We start from the raw sequence: 15,039 nt of genomic DNA on the forward strand, positions 1-15,039 counted from the left end.
ATCAGACCTGTGTATCAAATCCCAGTAAGTTTGAGAATGTTAAAATCCAAAGAGTTGGATCAGGCCTTTTTTCCCTACAGTATCTATAGTACCGGATTTACCATGGTGCCAATGGCTCCATAGTGCTGGGCCCAAGCTCAGAAAGGGGGGAGCCATAACACTCACTTCCTCCCCTCTTGCAGTGCGGCACAGGTGGAGGCTCTGAGAGTGAGGAGCTGAGAACCCATGGGGCCCTGGGAGCTGTAGTTCCTTGGCCAGCTCCCTGCTTATAGAGCCAGCCCTGGAGCAAGGAAGGAACTACATTTCCCAGCATTCCCTTGGCAGCTATCAACAGGAAAGGGAGGGAGTGGGGACCCCATGCGCTGTAGCTTGCTGTGAATGGAGAGCTGGCTGCTAGAAGGGGGTGGCACTGTGAATGGAGAAGAAGTAAGTCCATTTGGGGGGGTCTTAGGAGGGGGCAGTCAGGGGACAAGGAACAGGGAGGCTTAGGTAGGAGGTGGAGTCCTGGGGGGCAGTTATGGGCAGGGGTCCCAGGAGGGGGCAGTCAGGGGACAAGGAGGGGGGGGAGGGTTGGGAGTTCTGAGGGGGGGAAAGGGGCAGGGCCAGAGGCGGGGCTAGGGGCGGGGCCAGGGCAGGATGGGGGCGGGGCTCCTCACGTCCTCTTTTTTGCTTGCTGAAATATGGTAACCCTAGATAAGTAAGGGAGGGAAGGCTCTACTAGAGGACCTGGGTAGCTTTAGATACAGTACCAGCCATGTGGGAGGATTTCCACATCTGAGCCATGGAAGCAGAAATTGGCTTTTCCTTTCCAGATTTATCCAATGTTCAGAAAGGGAATCTAGCACTTGCCTTCCAGATTTGAACACTCAAAATTCAGGAGTGCTCAAGCTCAATTTAGGCTGCAGTTACTTCATGTCTCCCAAATCAAATATGCTGATCCACTAACTTGCTATAGAAAAAGTAGGGTAAAATTGAGCAACAAATGCTGGCATCTCCCCAGTGCTAACTAGGACAGGAATTGCTATTTTCAACAGCCATTACCATTTTTTTTTTTTTTTTTTTAGTTTTGTTTCCTTTAAAAGGAAGACAGTAATATTGCTTGTGCAAATTCCCCATAGAAATGAAGAATGGAACAAAAGAATAACAAAGGTACTTTAACTTTTCCTCATGTATGTAGGACAGTCTTATGATATGGATCCAGATATCCTGCAATCACACAAGCTGAAAATTGTTCTACTTTAATGCAGTTTTGTAACCATGCGGGAACCAGTCCTGTCTGTGTTCTGTGCACATCCAAAATTCCTACTGAATTTAGAAGTGCCTTGCTTTTGTGACCATACTACCTGATATTTTCAGCCCTAGTAAGCTAAGCAGGTTTACATTTAGTAATTGGGCAGGAGGCCTCTCAGAAAAAGTTAGGTGCTGTAGGCGGTGTTGCTTATTCACTAGGTAATGAGACCTTCCTGTTACAATAGTAAACCAGTGCAGCATAGAATGCACTTTGCTCCTAGAGTCTAGAATGGGGTCCTTTGCTTTTATACACAGCCCATTAAAGATAATGAAAAGACTCTCCCACTCCAACAGGCTTTGGACAGAACTGATTATACACAGGGTAACTCCACTGTCTTCACAGGATCCTGGTCCCACAGCAGAGGGGGGCCCAGTGAGCTTGTTGCAGAGCTGCTGCTCAGGGCTGGGAACCTCCTGGCACCCCAGCCTCCAAAATCATTCAGGCTGCACTTTCTGCACAACTATGTGCTAGCTGAGGGGTGCATGGGAATTGGTGGTCTCTGCTGCAGGTGATGGGCATCTCAGGTACTTAAAGCCATGGCCTAGAGAAGGGAAGTGTTTAACTGCAGAGTCTGCAGCTGCCTAGGGCCAGCGCTGAGGATTTATAGTCCCTAATGCCACTTTGCAAGGTTCAAGCATGGTCAGCCTTGGAATTGCCACCCCTCCCATGACCAGTAGCTGCAGCCATCTAACGCTGGCCTCTGACAATTTGGCCCCATGGCTTTAGCCAGAGAAGCTGCAGGTGGCTCTGTGACTACTGGGGGCTATTAAGCTAGAGCAGATAAAGAAACTGGAATTAACCTCAAGGAATGGAGGTCACCAGTAGGAAAGGAATGTCAAGGGGAGCAGGGAAAGAGGAAGCAGATCAGGCTTGCAGTGGGAGAATAGCCCCAGCTGGTTGGGGAGCATGTCCAAAGTGGAAAGGAAACAAGCGTGGGGTGATTGATCAGGTAGTAGCTAGCATGTAGATGGGAGCAGAGGGAGAAAGCCCTTGGGAATCTGAAGACACCAGCCTAAGTCCTCACTTTGGGGAAATGGTGTTTGCAAGTGGCTTGCTTAAATGGCAGGATGGGTGCTGAGGGAGTGATTTGGCAGAATTGATCAGGTATCTGCTGGCTTTGGAACTTTGAGCTGAGACTAGGATCACATACAGTGACTGGTGACATAGGGGGGTACTGGAGACATGGCTATAGAAGGTCTGAATGAGGAAGGAGATAAATCTTTGGGGAGTTTCCCTGATCACTATGAAAGTTCTGCTCACTGTGGACACTGGTAAACCCACATGGGTACAGCTCAATGAGAAAAACTGGGGGCTGAGGGAGCTGTGTATGGCAATGCATATGGTCATGTAGAGGTGTGTGATCAAAATGAAAAATGTCTCTGAAATTCAGTACTGGGTATACCAGGGGTAGACAACCTTTCAGAAGTGGTGTGCCGAGGCTTCATTTATTCACTTTAATTTAAGGTTTCGCGTGCCGGTAATACATGTTAACGTTATTTAGAAGGTTTCTCTCTATAAGTCTGGGGTGTGTGTGGAGGTGCAGGGCAGAAGGCTGGGTGTTGGGGGGGACTTGAGGTCAGGGTGGGGGGTTCAGGGCAGAAGGCTGGGGTGCTCGGCTCGTGGGGGTGCTCCCAGCCCCCTGCCATGAGCCATTCAGGGCAGGGGGCTGGGAGGGATATGCCCTGTTCCACCCCCTTCCCCAAGGCCCGTCCATAACTCTCTCTGCCGGCTCTGCTGCGCTCCCCCTCGCAAGGGCCATCGCCGGCAGGGAGGGGGAGGGGGAGAAGGAGGGGCCGGAATGCACCACGCTGTGGGAAGAAGCAGGGGAGGAGGGAAGCTTGGCTGCCGCAGGACCAAGCTTCTGACTCCGCAGGGGAGAGCGGTGGGCGGCGGGGGACCGGGACATCCCCCCCCCCCCCCACACACACACACACCGCTCTCCCCTGCGGGGGCAGGAGGCAGAAGCTTGGTCCTGCGGCAGCCAAGCTTCCCTTGTCCCTCGCTTCTTCCCGCAGTGTGGCGCTTCCAGGCCCCTCCTCCTCCTCTCACCGGGCAGGCAGCGTGCCGCTCAAAATCGGCTTGTGTGCCGTGTTTGGCATGCGTGCCGAAGGTTGCCGACCCCTGGGGTATACTATGGCACCAATGGCACTGCCACACCAGGCCCACACTCGAAGCCCACAATGACTACGTAGGGGCCCACAAATATGTTTAGCGCTGGGGCCCACAAAAGGTTAATCCGGCCATGGTTATCTACTCCATACCCCATGTTTGAAGGTACCTGGGTATACTAGCAACATGTATAGGATATGCAAACTCACATGGATCCTCTAGAGCCCAGAAGAGACAAATGCTGGAAGAAGGGATGGGGGCACAGGAGGAAAAGAGTCCCAGTCTTTCTGATCCAGTGACTAAATGGAATTCCAATATGGAATTGAACTTTGGAGCCCAGGGCGGTAGACCTCCCTGACTTGGGATAGCTAAGATTCTCATTTGCATTTCTAGCTATCATTTACAAAGTGCAACTGTACTCCACTTAGGGTGACCAGATGCCCTGATTTTTATAGGTACTATCCCAATATTAGGGGCTTTGTCTTACATAGGACCCTATTACTCCCCCACCTCCAACCCAATTTTCACACTTGCTGTCTGGTCACCCTAACTCCATTGCTGCAGCAGGGGACTTAAAGATCCTCACACACTCTTTTTGTAAAATGAGAATATTACATTTTGGGGTGTATCCCAAAGAATCCCCTTAGCAATCCTTAGCCGGCCTTGTTCACAACGATGCTTTCATAGTGGACATAATTTGGTTATGTTTTGACAGGTGGAGCAATAAAACATTTTGCAGGCTGTCACTGATGCAGTAAGGCCTGCAGCTGGCCATCATGCTATAGGGCAATAGTGCTGCTGCAGTGTAAGGCAGTGAAAGTCTCTGCTGAAGGAGAGAATTTGTGATAGCAGTAGCTTTACCAGTTTCAGGAGGCTATGAGGGGCTCTCCCAGATGAACTTTTCCTGCTGATTCACTTCCATGCTTTTTGGATGTGCTGCTTACTGAAAAATTCCAGACAGTCCACACAGAATGTTTTAGCATAAAATAAACACACCTCAAACGGAAATTCAATTTTTTGCTCACTTCTGCCTAATTTTTTTAAAAGTTTGATCCAGAAGCTAAATAAAATCACACAGACAAGTGAATGTGGCTGGAGTGTAAATTAGAGGGACAATAGATTATAGAAAGGGCTTTTGATTTTTTGCTGTTGAAAAGTTGTAGTTTTGGCAGGTCTTTTGCAACATCTATTTTGGATTCTTTGATCTCCTATTTTTCCCCCCAGGATTTGTTTAAGGAACATATTAATGCCAGAGCTGGATTGAGGCAACCTGATGCTCTAGGCACACTTCAGCGTGGCAGAGGCCCCATGGCTCTATCGCTGGCCACCACCATGATTCTGTTCCTCACTTGTGTTGGCATTTCCCCATCCAGAAATGCAGGAACAGTGGCATAGAGTCCCCTTCTCCCCATCCCCAGATGTAGCATCAAGGGTTCCATTTTCCTCCTCAGAATGGGATTGGCAGGGATAGTACCAATAGAAGGAAAAGCGGTATTTAACCTTAGCTGCCACATTTTGTGTGGCTCCATTTGTCATATTTTATGCAAAAATCTAATTAGGATATGTACAAATAATTTGCAAATGGTCATATTCATCTGTTTCAAAGACACTGTGGGTTAGTGCCAATTAAAGCTATTGGAATGATACTGTTTCCCTTTGACAGGTTTCAGAGTAGCAGCCGTGTTAGTCTGTATCCGCAAAAAGAACAACAGGAGTACTTGTGGCACCTTAGAGACTAACAAATTTATTAGAGCATAAGCTTTCGTGGACTACAGCCCACCTGCTGCTTTGGTTGCACTCTGTTCACATTTTCAAGCTTTTCTTGAAACACCAAACAGGGCTAAGAGAACCTTAAAATAAACTGGGAAATGGACAAAAAGTGGAAAATGCAATGCTTTATAAAGCAAATACAAATATCAATCAGCACCCCTTCTTTCACCTGCAGGTCATCCCCCCACAGTGCCTGAGGGTTCAGAATATGACCCTAGTTGTTTAAGTAAGACATTAATGCAAAACTAACAGTTCTGATGCTCTGCTTTTCTTTGGAGCCAGTACTGACAAGTGGGGAGCAGTTGGAAGATGCAGTCATAAGGAACAATCACTGGAATCCAGGGTGTTAACAGCAAGCACAGCACTTCTGATAAACACACAGTCTGACAAAGAGATTCTGTACTGAAGTTCAAGGTACCAGAGTTTGGTACAAAGCAGAATTCAGAGTGTGGGTTGTTCTTTCCCTGAGGATCCTCTCAGCCTAACTAAGCAATGGCTGCAGGGGCATCCTGTAGGGAACTCATAACAGAAGACTCCACAGAAATGAGGGTAAGTTGGACCTCTCTGAATCAGAGGTGTTTCAAGGACAGGATACAGCCACCAGCTTTAATTCACTACTCAAAGTCTCAGCAGCGAAGCTTTCTCACAGCAGGCCACGTGAGGCTTCAATGAACCGGCACAGTGGCATTTAAGGCAGAAAAGGCAGTTTGGGAGGTGGAACTTTTCACAGGCATTGTGTCTTCTCCTGTGCTGGTGGAAGAGAGCTCTGGCTGGAGGAGATTGTGTGGAAATTTGGCATCAACTTTTGGAGCTGTAGTTTGAACATAGAAAAGAACCAGGTGCCAAGAACAAAATCCAGGACCCAACCTGCATGAGGGGAGGGGAGAAGCTGCTTCAAATATTGGCAATAGCAAGCACCAGAAAGAGAAAAGGGAAGAGGCTTAGCCCATATCTTAGGGGAGGGACTACATTTTGAGGCACTCAGGGCATGTCTACACTGGCAGAGTTACAGTGCCGGTAGTTACAGCGCCGCTCAGAGAGCGCAGAAGGAAAACTGCTGTTGTGTGTTCACACTGCCAGCTGGCTGCGCAATAGCGTGTTCACACTTGCAGAGCTATTTGGAACGCTGCACTCTGGGCAGCTATCCCACAAAGTACCTCTTTCTCTTTTGCCACTAAGACTTGTGGGATGGTGGAGGGGGTCGTGGGGCATCCTGGGTCTAGTCCCAAAGCCCCGTGATGCATTGCTTCTCATCCCAGCAATCCCTTTGCTTCCATTCGCATATGGTGCCATCTTTCGATGGTTTGTGTACTACGCGCCCTGCCTCTTTTGGGCTGCAGGAATGGATCTCAAACTGCTGACCGGTATGCAGCTCACTGACCAACACGTCACGAGTGGCAGTGGAGTTATTCCTTAAAATACAAAGGCAAAAGGAGTGTGACATTGATCTTGCCACTTGTAGTAGCTACGACACGAGATTGCTTGCTTGTGGCATTCACAGAGGTGCTGACCACAGTGAAACGCCGCTTTTGGGCTTGCGAAACAAGCACTGAGAGGTGGGATCACATTGTCATGCACGTCTGGGATGACAAGCAGTGGTTGGAGAACTTTCTCATGAAGAAAGCCACATTCATGGGACTGTGTGATGAGCTCGCTCCAGCCTGGCGGCGCAAGGACATGAGAATGAGAGCTGCCCTGTCACTGGAGAAGCACATGGTGATTGCACTGTGGAAGCTGGCTACTCCAGACTGCTACCAATTGGTTGCTAACCTAATGTGCCAAGACTACGTCTGCTCCTGTTTTCCCTGCCATCTCAGGACTCCAGCACCCTGTCTTGCTGAGCCAGAGTCTCCTGTCTGCTCCAACAAAGACCCAGGGTCTGAATTACTTGCCCCAAAGCTGCAGGTTTACCTGAAAACAGCTCACAGTAGTGTGCTTGTCTTTAGCACTCAGATGCCCAACTCCCAATGGGGTCTAAACCCAAATACATTTGTTTTACCCTGTATAAAGCTTATGCAGGGTAAACTCATAAATTGTTCGCCCTCTATAACACTGATAGAGCAATATGCACAGTTGTTTGCTCCCCCAGGTATTAATACATACTCTGAGTTAATAAGTAAAAAGTGATTTTAACACATACAGAAAGTAGGATTTAAGTGGTTCCAAGTAGTAACAGACAGAACAAAGTAACTCACCAAGCAAAATAAAATAAAATGCACAAATCTATGTCTAATCAAACTGAATACAGATAATCTCACCCTCAGAGATGCTTCAGTAGGTTTTTCCCTCAGACTGGACACCTTCCAGGCGCGGGCACAATTCTTTCCCCTGGTACAGCTCTTGTTCCAGCTCAGATGGTAGCTAGGGGGATTCTTCATGATGGCTCCTGTCTCCCCCTTTGTTCTGTTCCACCCCTTTATATATGTTTTGCATAAGGCAGGAACCCTTTGTCCCTCTGGGTTTCCACCCCCACTCACTGGAAAAGCACCAGGTTACAGATGGATTCCAGTTCAGGTGACAGGATCACATGTCACTGCAAGACTTCATTACCCACTTGCCAGCACACACATATATAGGAAGACTCTCAGATAAAACACAGCCATCTGCAGACAATGGTCCTGGTTAATGGGAGTCATCAAGATTCCAAACCACCATTAATGGCCCACACTTTGCATAATTACAGTAGGCCCTCAGAGTTGTATTTCATATTTCTAGTTTTAGATACAAGAGTGGTACATTTATACAAATAGGATGTAGATTATAAGCTTTGTAATGATACCATACAAGAGACCTTTTGCATGAAGCATATTTCAGTTGCATTATATTCACTTATCATATTTTTATAAAACCATATAGACTGCACAACGTCACAATGGGGCTGGGGATTGAGTGAGTCATGTGGTTCAGTCAGGCCTGAGGAAGATAAATTGGAGGCCTATGGAGAAGGCTGAGAAGGCCATGGATCATTTTCAAGGTGAGAAGGCCAAACTCCAGACAAGAAATTTGGGGAATTATGGCTGGAAGAGCAGGAAGACAGACCCGCAAGGAGGAGAGGCTGGACCCAGCTTTGGCTGGGGTGGAAGAGTGTGTGAACTGTGAAAGGAAAACAGACCCTCAAGGAAGAGGGGCTGGGCCCAGCCTGCTGCTGGAGTGGAGACTACTTTTGGTTGAAGTTCCATTTGTTTTAACCTTGTTGGCAGGACTTAATAAGTTGGACCCTGAAAGGGGAGCTTTGATTTGAGTATCTTCTGTGGTATGGAGTGATTGTGCCCTGAGGAGAGGGGAAACTGTTGCAGAGCTACCCCAGTACATGTGAGGGGACCACTGTGGAGGCTGGCAACCCCCTAATGCTCTTAACTAGTTTTAATTTGGAAAGCTCAAGCTCTTAATTTATTGCGCTATGATTAGACCTAAGGGAGAATAGTAGTCTTTTGCTCAGATATGAGGTGGTAATTCATTTTTTTTTCTTTTTTTGCAATCCCGTCCAGTGGCAGAATGATCCTTAGAACTGAATTTTTGCCAAGGGTGACATTGAAAGTCCATTTAATTACTTTGCAATTTGATTTTCTAAGAGAGAGTGCTACCAGTAGTATAATATGCATTTAAACCAAATGAATGTGATGATCCAAATACAACACTAAGGGTCTGATTCTGCAATCCTCTATTCATGAGGACTAGTGTGCTTACTTGTATGCGTGGTCCCTTTGAGGTTAATTGCCAGAAAACAGCCCTTAGTCTGCACATCTGAAATCATAAAAGGAGGGAGAGGAATTATTTAAGCTCAGTACCAGTGTAGACACAAGAACAAATGGATATAAACTGGCCATCAGGAAGTTTAGACTTGAAATTAGACGAAGGTTTCTAACCACCAGAGGAGTGAAGTTCTGGAACAACCTTCCAAGGGTAGCAGTGGGTGCAAAAGACATATCTGGCTTCAAGACTAAGCTTGATAAGTTTATGGAAGGGATGGTATGATGGGATAGCCTAATTTTGGCAATTAATTGATCTTTGACTATTAGCAGCAAATATGCCCAATGGCCTGTGGTGGGATGTTAGATGGGGTGGGATCTGAGTTACTACAGAGAATTCTTTCCTGGGTGTCTGGCTGGTGAGTCTTGCCCACATGCTCAAGATTTAGCTGATCACCATATTTAGAGTCGGGAAGGAATTTTCTTCCAGAGCAGATTGGCAGAGGCCCTGGGGTTTTTCGCCTTCCTCTGCAGCATGGGGCATGGGTCACTTGCTGGAGGATTCTCTGCACCTTGAAGTCTTTAAACCATGATTTGGGGACTTCCATAGCTCAGACATAGGTTAGGGGTTTATTACAGGAGTGGGTGGGTGAGATTCTGTGGCCTGCGCTGTGCAGGAGGTCAGATTAGATGATTATAATGATCCCTTCTCACCTTAAAGTCTATGACTCTATGGACCTTTGAGGTGAATGACTGCCAGTAGCTCCCATTGACTGAACATCCCTGAAAATCAAACTGCAGTTGTTTAGGTGTCTAAAAATGGATCTCAGAGCCAGGGTGGATAAAAATCAATGATTTAAAAAAAAATTAATAGTTTTTGTTTGTTTGTTTAAATCTAATAATTTTTTTTGATAAAATGGTTTTTGAGGAAAGAAACCAATTTAAAGATAGTTTTAATTAAGATACATTATAGCTCAAAGATATCTCATCATGGAATAAGGATTATAAATAATAATTCTATAGCATGAGACAATATATTCATGCAATGTTTAAGAAAAGTTTTGTAAATGAGTTCCAATAGTTCATGGATTAGGAACCTAATCTTATGGAGTTCCAGGGGCTTCTGTATAGATTATTTAGGTTAATCTTTCTATCTACCCAATGGGACTCAGTGCTTAGTCTAGAAGATACCATCAGATAGGCTTAGTTTTGCATTTTTCAAACTGTGGATTTGTGTCTCCAGAGATAACATGCTTGTTAACAGCAAAAATGTTTTAAAATAAATAATATATAGAAATATAGGGAAATAACAGACCTCAACCCTATTGTCCCTCTGCAAATTTGTGTACACCGAATCAATCACTCACCTCTCTCTAAAGTGCAAAGTTTCAAAAAGTTCAATGAATAGAAGATTGTTGGGGATGGAATAGATCTGGACAAGGAGAAGAAGTCTAGAGATAAATGTGAAAAGGGAGGGACAGGCGGTAGAAACAAAAGTGAAACTGTTTGAGCAGCATATTCCAGAAGGCTTGAGGTCTTTCTGAGTGTAGCCTTCATTGATTTTTAATGAAGTTCCTCTGCCTGTGGGTAAGACAGGCATGTGTGCAAAATGCAAACAGTGCAACAAAGAAATGCAAGGTCTGGTTGCCCGAATGAAACAACATCATGAGAAGTGTTCCTTCTCAGGAGGAAGCTGCATTGAAGATGATGAAAGGAATATGTCTGAACAGCAGGATCTTCAGGTTGGTAAACTTTTTTTTATTTTATACTGGTTTCTTAAGGACTGCCTGTCTTCCTTCTAGACTGTTCTTGAATTCTTATGTTTGAGCAAAAAATATAATTGTTACTCTATGGTACTATCACTTTAGATGCAGTTGTGATAAAAAAAAATAAATAGCTGAAATAGGCAGATCTTCCTTTCACAATTTCATCTTTAAAGTAGTACTGAGTATCAGTGAATGCAATGAGTAATACTAAATGAGCAGTATGGTGATAATTCAATAACTGCATTGACTTATTTTGTTTAGGAGAATCCATCCTCAACATACAGGATTCTGAAGACTATCCACCTTCAAGATCACCATCATTTTCTACAGTTTCAGAGTTATCTGCCAATGATAGTGTTTGTCACATCATGTATGTCACATAGCCACAGTATATCACCTGTAGCAAAAAGAAAAAAAAAATCTCCATCATCCAGAAACAACCAGAGATAAGTTTGTGATAAGAACCAGCAGATTACAAAAAGAGGTAATTGATGAAAAAATTGCCTAGAGTGTTTATGCAACAAACTCTCCTTTCCGTATGATAGAGAACCCACACTTCATTAACATGGTTCCGTCATTAAGACCAGGATACAGTCCACCCAACAGAGCAGATGTCGCAGTCAAATTGCTGGATAAAGTGTATGAAAGTGTGCAAAAGGTCTAGAGGGTGAAATTGTTAACCTGAGTCTTGATGGGTGGAGCAGTGTGCACAATGATCCTGTTGTATGTGCTTGTGTGACAACAGAAGAAGGGAACGTCTTCCTTACAGAAACAATTGATACATCAGGGAATGCACACACAGCAGAATACTTACAAAAAGTAGCAGTAAAAGCTATAACGAACTGTGGGGGGAAAAAATTCAAATGGCTAGTACGCAGCTTGGTTACAGACAATGCTGCAAATGTATCCAAGATGAGAAGAAATTTAGAAGAGAGTGAAGGGAGTCCCAAGCTAATACCATATGGTTGCAGTGCTCATTTGATGCACCTCCTAGCTAAAGACTTCAGTGTTCCAGCAATAAAGGCTAATGTTGTTGAAATTGCAAAATACTTCCGTAACAACTACTTGCAGCAGCTTCTCTGGAAAAAAGTAGGAGGAACCAAGCTAACTCTCCCACAAGACATGTGATGGAACTCAGTAGTGGACTGTTTTGAGCACTATATCAAGAACTGGCCTAATCTGATGACAGTTTGTGAACAAAATTGTGAAAAAATAGATGGCACTGTCACAGCCAAAGTTCTCAACATTGGGCGAAGAGACATATTGAACACATGCTGAGTACCCTGAAAGCCTTGAACAAAATGCAGGGAAATAGCTGTTTTATTGCTCATGCTGATGAAATTTGGAAGGAACTGAGTAAGATCTTAAAAAGAAAAACATGCAATGACAGAGTTAAATTACAAGCATTAAAAAAACAAATGGGATAAGCACAATCTCCAGCTCATTTTCTTGCAAATATTCTCAATACTTGGTACCAGGGTCAAACCTTAACTGCTGAAGAAAAGTTGGCTATGACATGGACATCCAGCAATCATCCCTCCATAATGCCAACTATAATAAACTTCAGAGCTAAGGGTGAACCATTCAAGAAATATATGTTTGCTGACGATGTTTTAAAGTAAGTCACACCAGTGAACTGGTGGAAGTCACTTAAGCACTTGGATTCAGAGACTGTTGAAGTGATAATCTCACTTTTAACAGCAGTAGCTTCTTCTGCTGGTGTAGAAAGAATAATTTCTTCCTTTGGACTAATTCATTCCAAATTGAGAAATCGTTTGGGACCTGAAAAAGCAGGAATGCTTGTTTTTCTTTTTCAGATTATGAAAACACAGAAAAAATGAAGGTGAAGACGACTGAGTTAGCTGTAGAAGCCAATATTTTAAGTTTCTCATGTTGACCTGGCTGACATAATCGATTTAATTTTTGTTTTTTATTTCAAAAAATATTTCATTAACTATTTTAGTTAAAACAATTTTAACAAAAAGAAACTTGATTTTAAAAAAAACTTGAATGTTTAACTAAATTCAAAAATTCATATGCTTGTTTTGTTAAAATATTATGTTTGCTGTTGTTGAAGAAGAAAATCCAGAATACATAACGTTGTTGTTGTTTTACTTAAATGTCTGGTGATGTCCTCTTCCTAATACAGCTGGGGTCGGCATCCTATGGCACGCGAGCCGATTCTGAGTGGCACGCTGCCTGCCCGGTGAGAGGAGGAGGAGGAGGGGGGGGCGGAAAGTGCCAGGCTGGAGGAAGAAGGGGGAGGAGGAAAGCTTGGCTGCCGCAGGACCAAGCTTCTGCCTCCTGCCCCTGCAGGGGAGAGCGGTTGGGGGGGGGAGGGGGTGTCCCGGCTCCCCGCCCCACTCAGCCCCCCCGCCCACTGCTCTCCCCTGCGGGGGCAGGAGGCAGAAGCTTGGTCCTGCGGCAGCCAAGCTCACCCCCTCCCCCGTTTCTTCCCACAACGTGGTGCATTCCAGCCCCTCCTCCTCCCTCTCCCTCTCCCTGCTGGCGATGGCCCTTGCGAGGGGGAGGGGGAGCGGAGCAGAGCTGAGCGCAGTGTGCTCCCTGCTCTGTAGAGGAGGCAGAGAGAGGTAGGGACGGGCCTTGGGGAAGGAGGTGGAACAGGGCATGTTCCTCCCAGCCCTCAGGGCAGAGAGCACCCCCACGAGCCGAGCACCCCAGCCTTCTGCCCTGCACCCCCACACACCCCCAGCCTTCTGCCCTGACCTCCCCCCAATATCCAGCCTTCTGCCCTGCACCCCCACGCCCCCCAGCCCTCTGCCCTGACCTCCCCGCAACACCCAGCCTTCTGCCCTGCACCCCCCACACACACCCCAGCCCTCTGCCCTGACCTCAAGTCCCCCCGCTCAGCCCGCTGCAGGCCTAGGTGAACAGAACCCCAGGCTGGAAGCGGGCTGAGCAGGCTGGCGGCGTAAGATCAGCATTTTAATTTAATTTTAAAGGAAGCTTCTTAAACATTTTGAAAACCTTGTTTACTTTACATACAACAATAGTTTAGTTATATAATATAGACTTATAGAGAGAGACTTTCTAAAAAACGTTAACATGTATTACTGGCACGCGAAACCTTAAATTAAAGTGAATAAATGAAGACTCGGCACACCACTTCTGAAAGGTTGCTTATCCCTGTAATATAGCATGGCAAGAATAAATATCTGCTTCAATTACCTTTGGTAAATGAAATAACCAATCATTAATTTTCTGATATAACTGTAAAACTAATCTGAAAAGTTTTCAAAATAAATCACTTAATGTATAGTGTGTACCTTCTAAAAATGAAACCTACATTTATCTCTGAGTTGTGAAGAATATGTATTAAGGTTATAACAACCAACAAGATTGCACTTTTATGTAGAAATCCATGATTAAATCTAGTCTTCCTGACTAGTGATTTAAATCAAATCCACCCTGCTTGGAGCCTTACTTGAGGCACTCGTGGTTGAAAAGTTTTGGCTATAGCCATTATGCATTAAGGAGAGCTTGTAAAAAAATAGGCAAATCAGCTCCATCAACCGAGGAAATCAAGAGCTCATTCCATCAATCTGTATTTTCATAATAAACACTTTTTGAGAACAATGTTTTCCCTGTCAATATAAACAATTAAAAAAAAAAAAAAACAACTCATAACCCTTTTTTATTTTCGTTTCCTGGGAGGAAGTTGGTTTTGTCACCACTGGAAAAGCTAAAATAGACTCAAAGCATGTAGCTGCAAAAACAATTATATTTCTCAACATAAGCTCACATTTCTTTTGTTAAAGGTCCTTTCATTTAAAAAAAAAAAAAAGTAACAGTCCAGTGACTACTCACATGTAAAAAGAGATGATCAATCTGTAATGATGCTCTCGTGCATCCATCAGAACTTGTCCAGGCAATATACAATCTGATTCATTTAGACTGCCTCAGTCAGGATGAAATTCACTGTGGTGCATAAGACCCGTGCTTCACTAGCTTTGTGCATTTCTTATCATTAACCAGAGACTGAGCTTTATTTTATGAAGCTAGTACAGTAGTTTCTATTATAGAATCCTGCTATTTAAAATGAACCTTTAAGATCGGTATGTAGGGTAAGTAGAGTGCACAGTTTAATGTACTGTACTGGAACACTTGACTTGAATTTTTTACAACATGTTTTGCTTGATTTATTGAATCAAAGATTAATCAAACATTATTAGGAATGAAATAAATTAAAAAGTAAAGTTAATAGTTTCCAGCCTCTTCACAATGACTTATGCTGCCGTGCCTGAAACTGTATCTTTTAATCCAGGGGTTCTCAAACTGTGGGTTGGGAACCGAAAGGGGGTCGCACCCCCATTTTAATGGGGTCACTGTGGCCAGCATTAGACTTGCTGGGACCCAGGGCTGAAGCTGAAGCCCGAGCTCCACCTCCACCCAG

At 44.8% G+C, this 15,039-nt stretch overlaps 1 long non-coding RNA gene across 1 annotated transcript in view; it reads left to right on the plus strand.

Annotated features, from left to right (window-relative positions):
* The first annotated feature begins 328 nt into the window (after positions 1–328).
* The window catches only part of LOC135974129 (uncharacterized), a 15,484-nt gene continuing 773 nt past the window's right edge, over positions 329–15,039 (plus strand). The window contains exons 1-2 of the long non-coding RNA XR_010591310.1: positions 329–426; positions 1,065–1,149. This is a non-coding gene — a long non-coding RNA (uncharacterized LOC135974129). The remainder of the gene's footprint in view (positions 427–1,064; positions 1,150–15,039) is intronic.

Source organism: Chrysemys picta, chromosome 11, assembly GCF_011386835.1.
Source record: "Chrysemys picta bellii isolate R12L10 chromosome 11, ASM1138683v2, whole genome shotgun sequence".
Classification (NCBI taxonomy): Eukaryota; Metazoa; Chordata; order Testudines; family Emydidae; genus Chrysemys; species Chrysemys picta.